Genomic DNA, 13873 nt, shown 5'->3' with positions numbered 1-13873 from the left:
GTGCACACAACCAGGGGAGTCGACCCATCAAACGCAACACCTCCCCTATATAAAGCTATTTGTCCGATTCTCATACGTGTAGTCTGCAGCAGCGATTAGGACATCGACCCCAACTTCCGAATTCGTTTGCATTGACCGCACCAAAGGTGCACGCCTTGGTGTGCACCCTGGAGTGCACTTTGGTGCTCACCTCGGTGCACACTTTGGTGTGCACCTCGGTGTGCACCAAAGGTGCGCACCTTGGAGCGCACCAAAGGTGTACACTTTGGAGCGCACCACATAGGGTCTTTGAGAGGTTGGCGCAGTGCGCACACCAAGGTGGGTGTTGAGGTGCGTGCCGAGGTGGGTGGGTGCTAGGGTGCGCTCCATGGTGGGTGCCAGGGTGGGTGCGTGCTAGGGTGGATTCCAAAGAGGGTCATAGGGTGGGTGCCAAGGTGGGTTGGTGATATAGTGGGTTCAAAGGTGGGTACTAGGGTGGGTTCCAAGGTGGGTCACAAGTTGGGTGCCAGGATGCGTGGGTGTTAGGTTGGGTGCCAAGGTGGGCTCCTGCGTGGGTGGGTGCTAGGGTGGGTTTCAAGGTGGACGCGAGGGCGGGTGCCAAGGTGGGTAACAAGTTGGGTGTTAGGATGGGTGAGTGCTAGAGTGGGTGCCAAGGTGGGTGGGTGCTAAGGTGGATGCCAAGGTGGTTCACAGGGTGGGTGGGTTCTAGGGTGAGTTCCAAGGTGGGTCACAGGTTCAGTGCTAGGGTGGGTGTCAAGGCGGGTGTCGAGGTGCCTGGGTGCTAGGGTGTGGATGCCAATGTGGGTCATAGGGTGGGTACTAGGGTGGGCTGCAATGTGGGTGCCAAGGTGGGTAACATGCTCGGTGGGTTCTAAATTGGGTGCCAGGGTGGGTGTGCACCCACCTTGCCCGAGGTGGGTGCCAAGGTGCCAGTGTGGGTGGGTGCTAAGGTGGATGCCAAGGTGGGTGAGAAGGTGGGTGATAGGTTGAGTGGTAGGATGGGTGGGTGCCAAGATGGGTCACAGGGTGGGTGCAAGGGTGGGTAGGTGCTAGGGTTGGTGTCAGGGTGGGTGGGTGCTAGGTTGGGTTCCAAGGTGGGTGCGAGGGTGAGTGTCAAGGTGGGTCACAGGTTAGGTGCTAGGATGGGTGAGTGCTAGGGTGCAAAGGTGCCAGGGTGGGTGCTAGGATGGGTCGATGCTAGGGTGAGTGGCAAGGTGGGTCCACAAGTGTCAAGGTGGGTGCCGAGGTGGGTGCCAAGTCGGCGACTGCTATGGTGGATGCCAAGGTGGGTCACGGGGTGGGTGCCAAGTTGCTAGGTTGGGTTCCAAGGTGGGTGCCAACGTGGGTGCTAGGGTGCGTGGGTTAAAGGGTGTGTCACAACGTGGGTGCCAGGATGGGTGCGCACCCACACTGGCCAAGACGGGTGCGGGTGCAAGGTTGGGTTCCAAGCCCGGTCACAGGCTGGGTGCTAGGATGGGTGGGTGCCAAGGTGGGCACCAGGGTGGGTGCACCCACCCTGGCCAAGGTGGGTCACGGGGTGGGTCCTAGGGTGGGTAACGGGGTGGGTACTAAGGTGCGTGCCAAGGTGGGTCATAGGGTGGGTGCCAAGGTGGGCACCAGGGTGGGTGTGCACCAACCCTAGCCAGGGTAGGTCACGGGGTGGTTGTCGGGGTGGGCGTCAAGGAGCCAAGGTGGGTGGCAAGTAGCCAAGTTGCGTGCCAAGGTGGGTGTCGGGGTGGGTGCCAAGGATCCAAGGTGGGTGCCAAGGAACCAAGGTGGGTGTCTGGGTGGGTGCCGAGGTGGGAGCCAGGGTGGGTCCCAAGGTGAGTGCAAAGGTGGGTGCCAGGGTCAAGGTGAGTGCCAATGTGGGTTCCAAGGTGCCAGGGTCAGGGTGAGTGCCAATGTGGGTTCAAAGGTGCTAAGTTGGGTGCGAGGTTGGGTGCGAGGGTGGGTGGGTGCCAAGGTGTGCTAGGTGGAAGCCCGGGTGGGTCGGCATCCCATGGGTGTCGAGTTGGGTGCCTGATGGGTGCTTCTTGTCAAGTTTTAGTCGTCGGGACTCATTTCGAGCCTTAGAGGTCGTTTCTTGTCCGGTTGCCCTGTCTTCGACCTGGGAACCCAATTTTGGTCCTCGGGTCCCATTTTTTTTTGTCTCGCATCCCACTTTTGGCCTGTGGCCTTTTCGGGGTCGATTCTCGTTTTGGGCATCAGAGCATGTTTCTTCTCCTAAAACCCAATATTTGTTTATTAAGTCTCGGAACACATTTTTGTTCTCGTGGACCCATCATGGGTCTTGGAACGCATTTGTGGTCCTTGGGTCCCATTTTGCATCCCGAAACTTGTGTTTTGGTGCTTGATCCCTATTTTGGGTGCCCACCTTGCACCAAGTGCGCACCCGGGGCAAACCGAGCGCCTTGGTGCACCGGGGCAAGATCGAGCGTGCACCCGAGGCGCCCCGAACATGCACCAAGGTGCACTCGGCCCACATGTGAGCGCAGGTCGTTGCGCCCGAGGTGGTGTGTGGGCACCGCGTTGCAGACGGGACACTGCACGCACACGACGCCCCCTCCAGGTGCACGCACGTAGGCCGGGCCGGGTGCACACCCGACGCCCTAGCAAGGTGCGCGCACCCGGGCAGGGCTCACACTTGGCGAACGGGGCGCACTTCGCGAGGGAGGGTGTGCACCTCGACGGGGGTGGGTGGCCGGGGTGGATTCGCACGTGGGTCGCGGTTTGCTAAGTACACACTGCGACAAGCTCATAACGGGTGCGATCATACCAGCGTTAGTGCACCGGATCCCATCAGAACTCCGCAGTTAAGCGCGCTTGGGCCGGAGTAGTACTGGGATGGGTGACCTCCCGGGAAGTCCCGGTGTTGCACCCTTTTTTAGTTTTTCGCCGGGCGTCGCAATGCTATTTGAATAAACCTTTTGCCCGTTTGCGTTCTCGTCGGGGCCGGGCCGGGCCGGGGTGCGCTGCCCGCACTACCGCGCGCGCGGGGGCGACACCGAGCGCGCACCCGAGGCGCCCCGAGCACACAGGCCACGGTGCAACCCGGGCGTTGTGCGCGCACCCCGGTGCGCCCGAGGTGCTGCGCGCGCACCCAGGTGAAATCGGTGTGCACCTCGGCCAGTGCGCGCTCGGTCGAGTCGCGCACGTTGGCCAAGGTGCACGGTGATGTTTCTTACTCTAAGGTTCCGCACCAGACGCCCGGGACAGGTGAGCGAAGCTGGGCGGGGCCGGGTGCGCGGCCGGGGCAGGTGCACGCAGCTGGAGAGAGCTTTGGAGCACACTTCGGAGCGCACCAATGATGCGCTCCATTCAAAAGTTTCCTGAAAAGGCAAAAAAAGTTGAGATTATAGAATTTCCCACTTGAGAGATTGTAAAAAAAAAAAATTTAAAATGAAGGAAACGCGGGTGCCAAGGTGTGCGCAGCCCAGCCAAGGTGTGCGCACCAAGGCGCCCACCCTGGCGAAGGTGCACGCAAGGTGCGCACCCGAGGCAAACCGGACAATTAACCCAACTTTCGACTTCGCGCGCACCTTGGAGCGCACTTCGGAGCGCTCCTTGGTGCGCACCAATCTTGGGCACCTCGGAGTGCACCATGGCGCCCACCAAGGTGCGCACCCGGGGCAAACCGAGCTCCGACTTCGTGCGCACCTTGGAGCGCACGAAAGGTGCGCACCATGGCGCCCACCAAGGTGCGCAGCCCAGCCAAGGCGTGCGCATCAAGGTGCGCACCCTGGCGAAGGTGCGCACCCGGGGCAAACCGAGCTCCGACTTCGTGCGCACCTTGGAGCGCACAAAAGGTGCGCAACCCAGCCAAGGTGTGCGCACCCCGGTCAAACCGAGCTCCGAATCGTGCGCACCAGAGGTGCACGCCATCGTGCGCACCTTGGAGCACACTTCGGAGCCCTCCTTGGTGCGCGCCGATGTTGCGCACCTCGGAGCGCACCCGGGGAAAACAATGCAATTAACCCGACTTTCGACTTCGTGGGCACCTCGGAGCGCTCTCGGGTTCGCACCTCGGAGCACACCGAGGTGCGCACCTTTGATGCGCTGCCTTCACCAATTTCCAGAAAAGGCAAGAAAACATTGAGAAGGTGTGCGCACCGAGGTGCCCACCCTGGCGAAGGTGCACGCGAGGTGCGCACCCGGGGCAAACCGGGCTCCGACTTCGTGCACGCCGCACCTTGGAGCACACTTCGGAGCGCTCCTTGGTGCGCACCAGGGCGCGCAACCCAGCCGAGGTGCCCACCCCGGCGAAGGTGCACGCGAGGTGCGCACCCGGGGCAAACCGGGCTCCGACTTCGTGCACGCCATGGTGCCCACCGCGGCGAAGGTGCACGCGAGGTGCGCACCCGGGGCAAACCGGGCTCCGACTTCGTGCACGCCGCACCTTGGAGCACACTTCGGAGCGCTCCTTGGTGCGCACCATGGTGCCCACCAGGGCGCGCAACCCCGCCGAAGGTGCACGCGAGGTGCGCACCCGGGGCAAACCGGGCTCCGACTTCGTGCACGCCGCACCTTGGAGCACACTTCGGAGCGCTCCTTGGTGCGCACCATGGTGCCCACCAGGGCGCGCAACCCCGCCGAAGGTGCACGCGAGGTGCGCACCCGGGGCAAACCGGGCTCCGACTTCGTGCACGCCATGGTGCGCACCGCGGCGAAGGTGCGCACCCGGGGCAAACCGGGCTCCGACTTCGTGCACGCCGCACCTTGGAGCACACTTCGGAGCGCTCCTTGGTGCGCACCAGGGCGCGCAACCCAGCCGAGGTGCCCACCCCGGCGAAGGTGCACGCGAGGTGCGTACCCGGGGCAAACCGGGCTCCGACTTCGTGCACGCCGCACCTTGGAGCACACTTCGGAGCGCTCCTTGGTGCGCACCATGGTGCCCACCAGGCCGCGCAACCCAGCCAAGGTGTGCGCACCAAGGTGCACGCGAGGTGCGCACCCGGGGCAAACCGGGGTCCGACTTCGTGCACGCCGCACCTTGGAGCACACATCGGGGCGCTCCCGGGTTCGCACCGGCGTTGCGCACCGTGGTGGGCACCTCGGAGCACACCAAGGTGGGCAGCGAGGTGCGCACCTTTGATGCGATGCCTTCACTAATTTCCATAAAAGGCAAAAAAAAAACGAGATTTTAAAATTTCCGTTTTGAAAGATAGTGAGAAAAAGGGAATGCTGGTGCCATCTTGAGCCCGCCCTGGTGCGCAGCCCAGCCAAGGTGTGCGCACCAAGGTGCCCACCCTGGCGAAGGTGCGCGCCCGGGCAATTAACCCAACTTCCAACTTCGCGCGCGCCAGGGTGGGAGCGCACCCAACAACCGGGCCTGGGAAGAGCCAATGCGAGAAACCCCACCAAACGCTCTGACAAAAAAAGAGGGGGCGCTCCAGTAACCCCGCTTCGGAGCGCACCCTGGGCAAACCCAGCCAAGGTGCCCACCCCGGCCAAGGTGCAGGCGAGGTGCGCACCCGGGGCAAACCGGGCTCCGACAACGTGCACGCCGCACCTTGGAGCACACTTCGTAGCGCTCCCGGGTGCGCACCTCAGAGCACACCAAGGTGGGCAGCGAGGTGCGCACCTTTGATGCGCTGCCTTCACTAATTTCCAGAAAAGGCAAAAAAAAAAGGAGATTTTAAAATTTCCGTTTTGAAAGATAGTGAAAAAAACGGAACGCGCGTGCCATCTTGAGCCCGCCCTGGTGCGCAGCCCAGGTAAGGTGCCCACCCTGGCAAAGGTGCGCACCCGGGCAATTAACCCTACTTCCGACTTCGTGCGCGCCAGGGTGGCAACCGGGCCTCGGAAGAGCCAATGCGAGAAACCCCACCAAACGCTCCGACAAAAAAAGAGGCGGCGCTCCAATAACCCCGCTTCGGAGCGCAGCCGGGGCAAACCCAGCCAAGGTGCCCACCCCGACGAAGGTGCACGCGAGGTGCGCACCCGGGGCAAACCGGGCTCCGACAACGTGCACGCAGCACCTTGGAGCACACTTCGAAGCACTCCCGGGTGCCCACCGGCGTTGCGCACCGTGGTGGGCAGCGAGGTGCGCACCTTTGATGCGCTGCCTTCACTAATTTCCAGAAAAAGGCAAAAAAAAATGAGATTTTAAAATTTCCGTTTTGAAAGATAGTGAAAAAAAAGGAACGCGGGTGCCATCTTGAGCCCGCCCTGGTGCGCAGCCCAGGCAAGGCATGCGCACCAAGGTGCCCACCCGAGGTGCACACCCGGGGCAAACCGGGCTCCGACTTCGTGCAGGCCGCACCTTGGAGCACACTTCGGAGCGCTCCTTGGTGCGCACCATGGTGCCCACCAGGGCGCGCAACCCAGCCAAGGTCTGCACACCAAGGTGCCCACCCCGGCGAAGGTGCACGCGAGGTGCGCACCCGGGGCAAACCGGGCTCCGACTTCGTGCACGCCATGGTGCCCACCGCGGCGAAGGTGCACGCGAGGTGCGCACCCGGGGCAAACCGGGCTCCGACTTCGTGCACGCCGCACCTTGGAGCACACTTCGGAGCGCTCCTTGGTGCGCACCATGGTGCCCACCAGGGCGCGCAACCCAGCCAAGGTGTGCGCACCAAGGTGCACGCGAGGTGCGCACCCGGGGCAAACCGGGGTCCGACTTCGTGCACGCCGCACCTTGGAGCACACATCGGAGCGCTCCCAGGTTCGCACCAGCGTTGCGCACCTTTGATGCGCTGCCTTCACTAATTTCCAGAAAAGGCAAAAAAAAACGATATTTTAAAATTTCCGTTCTGAAAGATAGTGAAAAAAACGGAACGCGGGTGCCATCTTGAGCCCTTCCTGGTGCGCAGCCCAGGCAAGTTGTGCGCACCAAGGTGCCCACCCTGGCGGAGGTGCGCGCCCGGGGCAAACCGGGCTCCGACTTCGTGCACTGCATGGTGCCCACCAAGGCGCGCAACCCAGCCAAGGTGCCCACCGCAGCGAAGGTGCACGCGAGGTGCACACCCGGGGCAAACCGGGCTCCGACTTCGTGCACGCCGCACCTTGGAGCACACTTCAGAGCGCTCCTTGGTGCGCACCAGGGCGCGCAACCCAGCCGAGGTGCCCACCCCGGCGAAGGTGCACGCGAGGTGCGCACCCGGGGCAAACCGGGCTCCGACTTCGTGCACGCCATGGTGCCCACCGCGGCGAAGGTGCGCACCCGGGGCAAACCGGGCTCCGACTTCGTGCACGCCGCACCTTGGAGCACACTTCGGAGCGCTCCTTGGTGCGCACCATGGTGCCCACCAGGCCGCGCAACCCAGCCAAGGTGTGCGCACCAAGGTGCACGCGAGGTGCGCACCCGGGGCAAACCGGGGTCCGACTTCGTGCACGCCGCACCTTGGAGCACACATCGGGGCGCTCCCGGGTTCGCACCGGCGTTGCGCACCGTGGTGGGCACCTCGGAGCACACCAAGGTGGGCAGCGAGGTGCGCACCTTTGATGCGATGCCTTCACTAATTTCCATAAAAGGCAAAAAAAAAACGAGATTTTAAAATTTCCGTTTTGAAAGATAGTGAGAAAAAGGGAATGCTGGTGCCATCTTGAGCCCGCCCTGGTGCGCAGCCCAGCCAAGGTTTGCGCACCAAGGTGCCCACCCTGGCGAAGGTGCGCGCCCGGGCAATTAACCCAACTTCCAACTTCGCGCGCGCCAGGGTGGGAGCGCACCCAACAACCGGGCCTGGGAAGAGCCAATGCGAGAAACCCCACCAAACTCTCTGACAAAAAAAGAGGGGGCGCTCCAGTAACCCCGCTTCGGAGCGCACCCTGGGCAAACCCAGCCAAGGTGCCCACCCCGGCCAAGGTGCAGGCGAGGTGCGCACCCGGGGCAAACCGGGCTCCGACAACGTGCACGCCGCACCTTGGAGCACACTTCGTAGCGCTCCCGGGTGCGCACCTCAGAGCACACCAAGGTGGGCAGCGAGGTGCGCACCTTTGATGCGCTGCCTTCACTAATTTCCAGAAAAGGCAAAAAAAAAAGGAGATTTTAAAATTTCCGTTTTGAAAGATAGTGAAAAAAACGGAACGCGCGTGCCATCTTGAGCCCGCCCTGGTGCGCAGCCCAGGTAAGGTGCCACCCTGGCAAAGGTGCGCACCCGGGCAATTAACCCTACTTCCGACTTCGTGCGCGCCAGGGTGGCAACCGGGCCTCGGAAGAGCCAATGCGAGAAACCCCACCAAACGCTCCGACAAAAAAAGAGGCGGCGCTCCAATAACCCCGCTTCGGAGCGCAGCCGGGGCAAACCAAGCCAAGGTGCCCACCCCGACGAAGGTGCACGCGAGGTGCGCACCCGGGGCAAACCGGGCTCCGACAACGTGCACGCAACACCTTGGAGCACACTTCGAAGCACTCCCGGGTGCCCATCGGCGTTGCGCACCGTGGTGGGCAGCGAGGTGCGCACCTTTGATGCGCTGCCTTCACTAATTTCCAGAAAAAGGCAAAAAAAAATGAGATTTTAAAATTTCCGTTTTGAAAGATAGTGAAAAAAAAGGAACGCGGGTGCCATCTTGAGCCCGCCCTGGTGCGCAGCCCAGGCAAGGCATGCGCACCAAGGTGCCCACCCGAGGTGCACACCCGGGGCAAACCGGGCTCCGACTTCGTGCAGGCCGCACCTTGGAGCACACTTCGGAGCGCTCCTTGGTGCGCACCATGGTGCCCACCAGGGCGCACCCGGGGCAAACCGGGCTCCGACTTTGTGCACGCCGCACCTTGGAGCACACATCGGAGCGCTCCCAGGTTCGCACCAGCGTTGCGCACCTTTGATGCGCTGCCTTCACTAATTTCCAGAAAAGGCAAAAAAAAACGATATTTTAAAATTTCCGTTCTGAAAGATAGTGAAAAAAACGGAACGCGGGTGCCATCTTGAGCCCTTCCTGGTGCGCAGCCCAGGCAAGTTGTGCGCACCAAGGTGCCCACCCTGGCGGAGGTGCGCGCCCGGGGCAAACCGGGCTCCGACTTCGTGCACTGCATGGTGCCCACCAAGGCGCGCAACCCAGCCAAGGTGCCCACCGCAGCGAAGGTGCACGCGAGGTGCGCACCCGAGGTGCACACCCGGGGCAAACCGGGCTCCGACTTCGTGCACGCCGCACCTTGGAGCACACTTCAGAGCGCTCCTTGGTACGCACCAGGGCGCGCAACCCAGCCAAGGTGCTCACCCCGGCGAAGGTGCACGCGAGGTGCGCACCCGGGGCAAACCGGGCTCGGACTTCGTGCACGCCGCACCTTGGAGCACACATCGGAGCGCTCCCGGGTTCGCACCAGCATTGCGCACCTTTGATGCGCTGCCTTCACTAATTTCCAGAAAAGGCAAAAAAAAGAAAAAAATGAGATTTTAAAATTTCCGTTTTGAAAGATAGTGAAAAAAACGGAACGCGGGTGCCATCTTGAGCCCGCCCTGGTGTGCAGCCCAGGCAAGTTGTGCGCACCAAGGCACCCACCCTGGCCAAGGTGGGTCACGGGGTGGGTCCTAGGGTGGGTAACGGGGTGGGTACTAAGGTGCGTGCCAAGGTGGGTCATAGGGTGGGTGCCAAGGTGGGCACCAGGGTGGGTGTGCACCAACCCTAGCCAGGGTAGGTCACGGGGTGGTTGTCGGGGTGGGCGTCAAGGAGCCAAGATGGGTGGCAAGTAGCCAAGTTGCGTGCCAAGGTGGGTGTCGGGGTGGGTGCCAAGGATCCAAGGTGGGTGCCAAGGAACCAAGGTGGGTGTCTGGGTGGGTGCCGAGGTGGGAGCCAGGGTGGGTCCCAAGGTGAGTGCAAAGGTGGGTGCCAGGGTCAAGGTGAGTGCCAATGTGGGTTCCAAGGTGCCAGGGTCAGGGTGAGTGCCAATGTGGGTTCAAAGGTGCTAAGTTGGGTGCGAGGTTGGGTGCGAGGGTGGGTGGGTGCCAAGGTGTGCTAGGTGGAAGCCCGGGTGGGTCGGCATCCCATGGGTGTCGAGTTGGGTGCCTGATGGGTGCTTCTTGTCAAGTTTTAGTCGCCGGGACTCATTTCGAGCCTTAGAGGTCGTTTCTTGTCCGGTTGCCCTGTCTTCGACCTGGGAACCCAATTTTGGTCCTCGGGTCCCATTTTTTTTTGTCTCGCATCCCACTTTTGGCCTGTGGCCTTTTCGGGGTCGATTCTCGTTTTGGGCATCAGAGCATGTTTCTTCTCCTAAAACCCAATATTTGTTTATTAAGTCTCGGAACACATTTTTGTTCTCGTGGACCCATCATGGGTCTTGGAACGCATTTGTGGTCCTTGGGTCCCATTTTGCATCCCGAAACTTGTGTTTTGGTGCTTGATCCCTATTTTGGGTGCCCACCTTGCACCAAGTGCGCACCCGGGGCAAACCGAGCGCCTTGGTGCACCGGGGCAAGATCGAGCGTGCACCCGAGGCGCCCCGAACATGCACCAAGGTGCACTCGGCCCACATGTGAGCGCAGGTCGTTGCGCCCGAGGTGGTGTGTGGGCACCGCGTTGCAGACGGGACACTGCACGCACACGACGCCCCCTCCAGGTGCACGCACGTAGGCCGGGCCGGGTGCACACCCGACGCCCTAGCAAGGTGCGCGCACCCGGGCAGGGCTCACACTTGGCGAACGGGGCGCACTTCGCGAGGGAGGGTGTGCACCTCGACGGGGGTGGGTGGCCGGGGTGGATTCGCACGTGGGTCGCGGTTTGCTAAGTACACACTGCGACAAGCTCATAACGGGTGCGATCATACCAGCGTTAGTGCACCGGATCCCATCAGAACTCCGCAGTTAAGCGCGCTTGGGCCGGAGTAGTACTGGGATGGGTGACCTCCCGGGAAGTCCCGGTGTTGCACCCTTTTTTAGTTTTTCGCCGGGCGTCGCAATGCTATTTGAATAAACCTTTTGCCCGTTTGCGTTCTCGTCGGGGCCGGGCCGGGCCGGGGTGCGCTGCCCGCACTACCGCGCGCGCGGGGGCGACACCGAGCGCGCACCCGAGGCGCCCCGAGCACACAGGCCACGGTGCAACCCGGGCGTTGTGCGCGCACCCCGGTGCGCCCGAGGTGCTGCGCGCGCACCCAGGTGAAATCGGTGTGCACCTCGGCCAGTGCGCGCTCGGTCGAGTCGCGCACGTTGGCCAAGGTGCACGGTGATGTTTCTTACTCTAAGGTTCCGCACCAGACGCCCGGGACAGGTGAGCGAAGCTGGGCGGGGCCGGGTGCGCGGCCGGGGCAGGTGCACGCAGCTGGAGAGAGCTTTGGAGCACACTTCGGAGCGCACCAATGATGCGCTCCATTCAAAAGTTTCCTGAAAAGGCAAAAAAAGTTGAGATTATAGAATTTCCCACTTGAGAGATTGTAAAAAAAAAAAATTTAAAATGAAGGAAACGCGGGTGCCAAGGTGTGCGCAGCCCAGCCAAGGTGTGCGCACCAAGGCGCCCACCCTGGCGAAGGTGCACGCAAGGTGCGCACCCGAGGCAAACCGGACAATTAACCCAACTTTCGACTTCGCGCGCACCTTGGAGCGCACTTCGGAGCGCTCCTTGGTGCGCACCAATCTTGGGCACCTCGGAGTGCACCATGGCGCCCACCAAGGTGCGCACCCGGGGCAAACCGAGCTCCGACTTCGTGCGCACCTTGGAGCGCACGAAAGGTGCGCACCATGGCGCCCACCAAGGTGCGCAGCCCAGCCAAGGCGTGCGCATCAAGGTGCGCACCCTGGCGAAGGTGCGCACCCGGGGCAAACCGAGCTCCGACTTCGTGCGCACCTTGGAGCGCACAAAAGGTGCGCAACCCAGCCAAGGTGTGCGCACCCCGGTCAAACCGAGCTCCGAATCGTGCGCACCAGAGGTGCACGCCATCGTGCGCACCTTGGAGCACACTTCGGAGCCCTCCTTGGTGCGCGCCGATGTTGCGCACCTCGGAGCGCACCCGGGGAAAACAATGCAATTAACCCGACTTTCGACTTCGTGGGCACCTCGGAGCGCTCTCGGGTTCGCACCTCGGAGCACACCGAGGTGCCCACCCTGGCGAAGGTGCACGCGAGGTGCGCACCCGGGGCAAACCGGGCTCCGACTTCGTGCACGCCGCACCTTGGAGCACACTTCGGAGCGCTCCTTGGTGCGCACCAGGGCGCGCAACCCAGCCGAGGTGCCCACCCCGGCGAAGGTGCACGCGAGGTGCGCACCCGGGGCAAACCGGGCTCCGACTTCGTGCACGCCATGGTGCCCACCGCGGCGAAGGTGCACGCGAGGTGCGCACCCGGGGCAAACCGGGCTCCGACTTCGTGCACGCCGCACCTTGGAGCACACTTCGGAGCGCTCCTTGGTGCGCACCATGGTGCCCACCAGGGCGCGCAACCCCGCCGAAGGTGCACGCGAGGTGCGCACCCGGGGCAAACCGGGCTCCGACTTCGTGCACGCCGCACCTTGGAGCACACTTCGGAGCGCTCCTTGGTGCGCACCATGGTGCCCACCAGGGCGCGCAACCCCGCCGAAGGTGCACGCGAGGTGCGCACCCGGGGCAAACCGGGCTCCGACTTCGTGCACGCCATGGTGCGCACCGCGGCGAAGGTGCGCACCCGGGGCAAACCGGGCTCCGACTTCGTGCACGCCGCACCTTGGAGCACACTTCGGAGCGCTCCTTGGTGCGCACCAGGGCGCGCAACCCAGCCGAGGTGCCCACCCCGGCGAAGGTGCACGCGAGGTGCGTACCCGGGGCAAACCGGGCTCCGACTTCGTGCACGCCGCACCTTGGAGCACACTTCGGAGCGCTCCTTGGTGCGCACCATGGTGCCCACCAGGCCGCGCAACCCAGCCAAGGTGTGCGCACCAAGGTGCACGCGAGGTGCGCACCCGGGGCAAACCGGGGTCCGACTTCGTGCACGCCGCACCTTGGAGCACACATCGGGGCGCTCCCGGGTTCGCACCGGCGTTGCGCACCGTGGTGGGCACCTCGGAGCACACCAAGGTGGGCAGCGAGGTGCGCACCTTTGATGCGATGCCTTCACTAATTTCCATAAAAGGCAAAAAAAAAACGAGATTTTAAAATTTCCGTTTTGAAAGATAGTGAGAAAAAGGGAATGCTGGTGCCATCTTGAGCCCGCCCTGGTGCGCAGCCCAGCCAAGGTGTGCGCACCAAGGTGCCCACCCTGGCGAAGGTGCGCGCCCGGGCAATTAACCCAACTTCCAACTTCGCGCGCGCCAGGGTGGGAGCGCACCCAACAACCGGGCCTGGGAAGAGCCAATGCGAGAAACCCCACCAAACGCTCTGACAAAAAAAGAGGGGGCGCTCCAGTAACCCCGCTTCGGAGCGCACCCTGGGCAAACCCAGCCAAGGTGCCCACCCCGGCCAAGGTGCAGGCGAGGTGCGCACCCGGGGCAAACCGGGCTCCGACAACGTGCACGCCGCACCTTGGAGCACACTTCGTAGCGCTCCCGGGTGCGCACCTCAGAGCACACCAAGGTGGGCAGCGAGGTGCGCACCTTTGATGCGCTGCCTTCACTAATTTCCAGAAAAGGCAAAAAAAAAAGGAGATTTTAAAATTTCCGTTTTGAAAGATAGTGAAAAAAACGGAACGCGCGTGCCATCTTGAGCCCGCCCTGGTGCGCAGCCCAGGTAAGGTGCCCACCCTGGCAAAGGTGCGCACCCGGGCAATTAACCCTACTTCCGACTTCGTGCGCGCCAGGGTGGCAACCGGGCCTCGGAAGAGCCAATGCGAGAAACCCCACCAAACGCTCCGACAAAAAAAGAGGCGGCGCTCCAATAACCCCGCTTCGGAGCGCAGCCGGGGCAAACCCAGCCAAGGTGCCCACCCCGACGAAGGTGCACGCGAGGTGCGCACCCGGGGCAAACCGGGCTCCGACAACGTGCACGCAGCACCTTGGAGCACACTTCGAAGCACTCCCGGGTGCCCACCGGCGTTGCGCA

At 62.8% G+C, this 13873-nt stretch overlaps 2 non-coding genes across 2 annotated transcripts; both read left to right on the top strand.

Annotated features, from left to right (window-relative positions):
- Positions 1 to 2762: 2762 nt before the first annotated feature.
- LOC131870497 (5S ribosomal RNA) lies at positions 2763 to 2881 on the top strand. Its single transcript, XR_009368804.1, has one exon. It is a non-coding gene; the product is annotated as a 5S ribosomal RNA (ribosomal RNA).
- Positions 2882 to 10685: 7804 nt separating this feature from the next.
- LOC131870521 (5S ribosomal RNA) lies at positions 10686 to 10804 on the top strand. Its single transcript, XR_009368827.1, has one exon. It is a non-coding gene; the product is annotated as a 5S ribosomal RNA (ribosomal RNA).
- The last annotated feature ends 3069 nt before the right edge of the window (positions 10805 to 13873 follow it).

The sequence above is a fragment of the Cryptomeria japonica genome, unplaced genomic scaffold, assembly GCF_030272615.1.
Source record: "Cryptomeria japonica unplaced genomic scaffold, Sugi_1.0 HiC_scaffold_334, whole genome shotgun sequence".
Classification (NCBI taxonomy): Eukaryota; Viridiplantae; Streptophyta; class Pinopsida; order Cupressales; family Cupressaceae; genus Cryptomeria; species Cryptomeria japonica.
Note: the sequence above shows the minus strand (reverse complement) of the source record. Positions and strands in the feature narration are given on the sequence as shown.